General features: G+C 44.6%; 1 protein-coding gene across 2 annotated transcripts in view; it reads left to right on the top strand.

Moving 5' to 3' along the window:
* Positions 1-4,180: 4,180 nt before the first annotated feature.
* Positions 4,181-6,000, top strand: part of ATP2B4 (ATPase plasma membrane Ca2+ transporting 4) — a 97,002-nt gene continuing 95,182 nt past the window's right edge. For both annotated transcript variants that reach the window (XM_054563193.1, XM_054563194.1), the window contains exon 1: positions 4,181-4,572. The gene's annotated coding sequence lies outside the window, so the exon portion shown is untranslated. The remainder of the gene's footprint in view (positions 4,573-6,000) is intronic.

The following is a 6,000-nucleotide window of genomic DNA, read 5'->3' as shown; positions in this document are numbered from 1 at the left end:
AAATCTTACCCTCTGTGACAGCATGGGTAGACCTGGAGAGCATTGTGTAAAGTGAAATAAACCAGTCAGGGAAAGACAAGTACCATATGATTTTACTCATGTGGAATCTAATAAACAAAATGAACTAACATGCAAAATAGAAACAGATTTAGATAGAGAACAAGCTTGCAGGTGTCTCGGGGAGGGGGTAAGGGGAGCTGGGTGGGGGAAGGAATTTAGCAAAAAAGAGGAAAAAACTCATGGACACAGACAACAGTGTGGTGATTGTCAGGGGGTGGACAGTGGGGAGGTTGAGGACATTGAAGGAAGGTAGAGGGCATAAATGGTGATGGATAGAGACTTGACTTGGGGTGGTGAACATACTATACAGTGCATAGATGGTGTGTTGTGGAATTGTGCACCTGCAAGCTGTATGATTTTGTTAACCAGTCCTACCCCAATAAATTCATTAAAAAGTAAAAAAAAAAAAAAAAAAAAATTACCTACAAGGAAGCTCCCACAAGACTGTCAGCTGATTTCTCAACTGGAGGAATTGGCACAAAATATTCAAAGTGATAAAAAGCATGGACCAATAACCAGGATTACTCTATTCATCAAGGCTATCCTTTAGAATCAAAGGACATATAAAGAGCATTCCAGACAAGAAAATGCTAAGGAGCTCATTACCACCAAACCAGTATTACATGATATGTTAAAGGACTTCTTTAAGGAGGAAAAAAAGAGCCTTGGCTGGTGTGGCTCAGTGGATTGAGTGCCAGCCTGTGAACCAAAGAGTCAGGGCACATGCCTGGATTGCAGGCCATGTCCCCAGTGGGTGGCACACGAGAGGCAACCACACATTGATGTTTCTCTCCGTCTCTTTCTCCCTCCTTTCCCCTCTCTCTAAACAAAAATAAATAAAATCTTAAAAAAAAGAAAAAAGATTAAAATATGAATAAAATGGCAAGAAGCATATGTCTATCAACAATTATTTTAAATGTAAATAGTTTAAATAATCTAATCAAAAGACATATGGTGGCTGAATGGAAAACCAAACACATACACATGCTGTCTACAAGAGACTTGCTTCAGACAGAAAGATACACAGGCTGAAAGTAAAGGTATAGAAAAGATATTTCATGAAAATGGAAACAAACACACACAAAGCTGGGGTAGCAACACTTATGCCAGACCTAAAAGGATTCTAAAACGATGGCTATAACAGGAGACAAAGAAGGACCTAGCAATTCCATTTCTGGGTCTTTTTCTGAAGAAACCCAAAACATTAAATCAAAAAGACATATATTGTGTTGGCCAAAAATCTGTTTAGTTTTCCGTAAAAGACAAATTTTTCATATTCACCAATAACTTCATTGACTTTGATATTTTGAGTATGTCAGCTATCTCCCATGTGGTATAATGATTTTTCTCAATTGATGTCTCAATTTGATTCCTATCAACTTCAACTGGACTACTCGACAGTGGAGCATTGTCCAGCAAGAAATCTCCAGCGCAAAACTTTGCAAATCACTTTGACATGTTTGATCAGTCACAGCACCTTCTCCATACACTGCACAAATCATTATTTGAGTTTCAGTCACATTTTTACCTTTATTGACATAATAAAGCATAATACACCAAAAATGTTGCATATTTTTCTTCCATCTTCAATATTAAAATGGCTTCACAAAAATTCACCAATTTTCATGTTTTTTTAAAATGCATGCCGATATGACAGCTGTCACAATACGATCTAACAAAATTGCTTCAAGTGAAGTTAAAGACAACTGAGTGCTACTAGAGCCAGCTACAGAAAAAAAAAAACAAATGAACTTTTTGGCCAACCCAATACATCCATATGTTCATTTCAGCATTATCTATAACAGCCAAGATATGGAAGCTACCTAGGTGTCCATCAATAGATAAATGAGTAAAGAAGAAGTGGTGAATATATATGGTGAATAATGACAGCCTTAAAAAAAAGAATGAAATCTTGCCATCTGCAACAACATGGATGGACTTAGGGGGTATTGTGCTGAGTGAAATAAGTCAGACAGAGAAAAACAAATGACATATGATTTTACTTACATGTAAATCTAAAAAACAGAACATACAAACAAGCAAACCAGAAACAGACTCATAGGTACAGAGAACGTTTTGCAGATTTCCAGATGGGAGACTGTTTTGGGGGATGGATGAAAAGGTGATGAGATTTTGAAGTACAAATTGGTAGTTACAGAACAGTGATGGTACAGCTTAGGAAATAAAGTACAGCACAGGAAATACAGTCAATAATGTTGTAATAACTATGTATGGTATCAGATGGATTTACTGGGGTGATCACTTTGTAAATTATATAAATGTATACTCACTGGAGTGTACACCTGAAACTAAATAATATTGTATCTCAGCTGTAATTTAAAAATAAGAATTTTTTTTTTAAATATTTAAGTCCAGTCAGGAAAATCTACCCTACTTCAGGGAACACTATTTTTAAAAAATGTCCTTCACTTTTTAAGAAAGATTTTATTTATTTATTTATTTTTAGAGAGGGGGAAGGGAGGGAGAAAGAGAGGGAGAGAAACATCATTTGGTTGCCTCTTGCATGCCCTCCCCTACGGGGGACCTGGTTCACAACCCAGACCATGTGCTTGATCCAAAACTACCTGGAGACCTTTTGGCTTGTAGGATAACACCCAGCCCACTGAACCACGAGTCAGGGCAAAAGTTCCTTTACTTTTAACTTTCTCTAGCTCAGAAATAGGATGTGAATGCATTGTTGAGAAATAGCAGGACTGGAAAGTAAAGAGAGGAAAGAAAGGACCCAAATGTTAGGAAATTGAGAAGGATGCTAGTGGGTAGAGGGAAACCTATGGGCGGGGTCTAATCCACAATTCTTTTTCTCAATATGCATGTGATTTGTGATTCTTTGACCTGGGGCAGGGACTCCCAGGAGCAAAGGAAGACCCTAGTGGTGTGAAAATTGGGTTAGGATGGGAGGATCAACGCGTGCTCTTTTCAAACTCCTGAAGTTGTGGTGAGTCACCTTCTTCACAGCAGTTTGCAGTTTCAACCTGCCTTCCATAAACATATGTATATGAGTGAGTATGTATGCTGAGGTAGGTGTGGGAACAGCTCAGTCAATGAAGACATGGTGTGTGAACCAGTTATGGTGCATGTTTGTATTGGAAAGCCATAAGATTCTAGGCAAAGTCTGTGGGTGGCATTGTTGTACAATGCCCATAGGTGTGTGGCTGTGGGGGTGTGATTAACTGTTTATAGGCTGTATATAAGTGCTCATGATGCCTAACTCTACAAATTAAAATGAAAATGTGTGCTGGAGTATGATAAGTGCAGAAGAATACAGGAAGCCTTGGAATCCATCTGACTTGGTCTTGCATTCTAACTCATCCAGTTGTGTAACCTTCGGCCAGTCACTAATTCTCAGTTTTCTCGGCTCTGAAATAAGGAGAATAATAAGCACCTTTGAAGATTGCCATCAGTATTAGAAAGGAAACCATACACACAAAGATTTTGATGCCATAGCCCACGCATAGTAGGTCTCAAAAATAAGCACCTGTTATTACATACTGTGAATATGCCTCTTGGATGTAGAGGCAAGAGGGAGCAAAATGTGACGCACGATTGTGTGTGTGAAATCTGGACGAGGACTGTGTTCTACGGCATGTGTACAAGCAACGTGGCTTCGCATATGTGCATCCCAAGCGATTCCTTCTCCTCCATTGAGCCCCCTATTCAGAGGGTGAGAAGAGCTGGTATAAGTTTCCACAGACACCTTGGTTTCTGGTTCCTGTGTCTGAGTAAGAGGTTGAGAGGCCCGTATGAGCTGCAGGAAGCCAACCGCCTGCAGAAGCTTCCTTTTTTCCCTCCACCCAGCAACGGTTGAAGACTGCAACCCACATCCACCCTCCTCCTCCACCCCCCACCTTACTTTCCTTCCAATTTGTGAGAGAGCAAGGGCGGGGAGGAAACCCGAGAGGAGAAAGGATTCCTCCCCTTCCTTTCCCCCATTCCCCCTTAAGACGACTAGGACGCAGCCGCAGCTCACACTGGGGCCACCTTAACGGAGGAGGGCTGCTCTGGCCTCGCGCCAAGCCCCACCCCCTCCCAGCTCTCGCTCCACCCCTTTCTCCTCCCGCACTGCTGGGGAGAGCTGGTGAGCTGGAGTGTGTCCGAGTTGGCTGGAGCCGTTGCCATGACAAGCATTTTCTTAAGAGAGCTCTGCTGTTGAGACCATCCAAAACTGGGGATTGAGGGGGGAGGCACGAACTTCCTGGGGAACCATCCTTCCGAGGAAAGCAAGACCAGAGACACCCGCCAGACCCCCTGCATTATTTTCTTCCCGGAACCTGAGAGGTCCTTCCCATTGGGAGGGCCGGGGGCGGAGACCCGGCCCACTCCCTGGCCGTAACTGGAGGGGGGGGAAAAACAGGCAGGAGAGCAAAGCCAGCATCTCTCGCGTGCTGCTACTTTGGGGAGACCAGTGGGTTGTCGTCCCCACCTTACTCTGTCCATGGAAACCCGGAGGGAGATTCCTGCTTGGAGAAGCCTGGATCTTTGCTAGAAAGAGAGGTAGGCTTGCAGAGAGAATGAATTGACTCGCGATTTGCAAACTTTGTTTCTTTCTTGCCTCTCAATGGATTCTAAAAGTCCAGGAATTTTCTCTTCCTGGCATATTTCTTGGTACTGGATTTGGCGAGGGGTGTGCACAGATTTGTCAAATACTGTATTTCTTTCTTAGACTCAGTTCTGAGAAATCATATAATCAAACAAGTGACTTGTTTTTCTTTTCCTGGTTTCTGTCATTCCTGGGCCGTGGGGGAAGGGAAATGGAGGAACTGTCTTTTTCACACCCAAATTGAGCTTTTGGAGCAAGCATTTCATTGCCCCATCCGCTCCTGCCCTCCCTCTTGGCTTGGGAATGAAACGATGAATGGAAAACTTGCAAAAATATTTTCCGCGTCTGTTCCCTTTCTCGAAAGCCCCAAAGAGAGATGGAAAAAAAGAAAACAAAACAAACCCCGAATAAGAAAACTTCAACAAGAAGGAGGAGCTGTTGAGGGGACTGGGAGATGGGCTCACTGGGGGATGGGAGGGTGAAGGTAGGAGAAGTCGGCAGTGAAGAAGGGGAGTGCACAACTTGAATTTCTTTGGCTTTGTAGAGAAACCTCAGCAGTTTTCTCTACCACTTGCAAAACATCCTCAGACTTTCATGTCTATAATTAGCTGTGGAAAAGGCTGAGAGTTCCCTGTGCCACTGTTGTTTGAGCGTGTGTGAAGTATCAAGAACCAACTGTGTGAGTGTCTCTGATGGCACCGCCCCATGTAGCTCTGGTCCCAAAGGAAAGAAAGGAGAAGGGGTGAAGTTGGAAAGTTTGCAATTTCAAGGCTGGTGACAGTGGGGCTGGTGAGTGTTCAGCCCTTGGGGATGGTCGCAGGCATCCGTGGGAGGAGTGTCCCTGAGCGTCTCGCGGCTGAAGAGGGAGAAATTAAGGCTGGATTGTCTCTCCTGCCCCCCACCCCCCACTTTCACACATGCTCACTCCCATTCTCGTCTCGCTCTTGGGGTGGAGGAGGCCGGCTGGCATCCTCCCTGAGCAAGTCCCGGCTCACGCACTCCTCCATCTCACTGACGGACTCGCTCTCCTCAGCGGGGTGTGGAGGACGCCAGAGGGGTCCGCCGCATCCTGGGAGCGAGTGGGCACTCTGCTAGCCTGAGGCAACTCTCCTGGGCATTCTTGATGGACTTACAATAACTTTGTAACCGGCGCCGGCTGGCCTGGGGGGAAGGGGGATGTCAGGAGAAGAAATTCGCGGGCCCTCTACTGACGCGGTAGGGGGGAGGGGAAGTGAAATCCCATTCTACAGCGCCACCTCCTCGGGCGGGGATCCTCCGCTCTTAAGACCCTTCCCTGCCTCGTTGAGCCCCTCCCAAAGCTGCCTCTTCTGGTCTTCCTAAGTGAAGGTGCCTCTCCACCCCCCTCAGCTTCAGACCCTCTT

This window comes from Pteronotus mesoamericanus, unplaced genomic scaffold, assembly GCF_021234165.1.
Source record: "Pteronotus mesoamericanus isolate MK-2021 breed Mesoamerican mustached bat unplaced genomic scaffold, CSHL_Meso_final scaffold_705, whole genome shotgun sequence".
Classification (NCBI taxonomy): Eukaryota; Metazoa; Chordata; class Mammalia; order Chiroptera; family Mormoopidae; genus Pteronotus; species Pteronotus mesoamericanus.
Note: the sequence above shows the minus strand (reverse complement) of the source record. Positions and strands in the feature narration are given on the sequence as shown.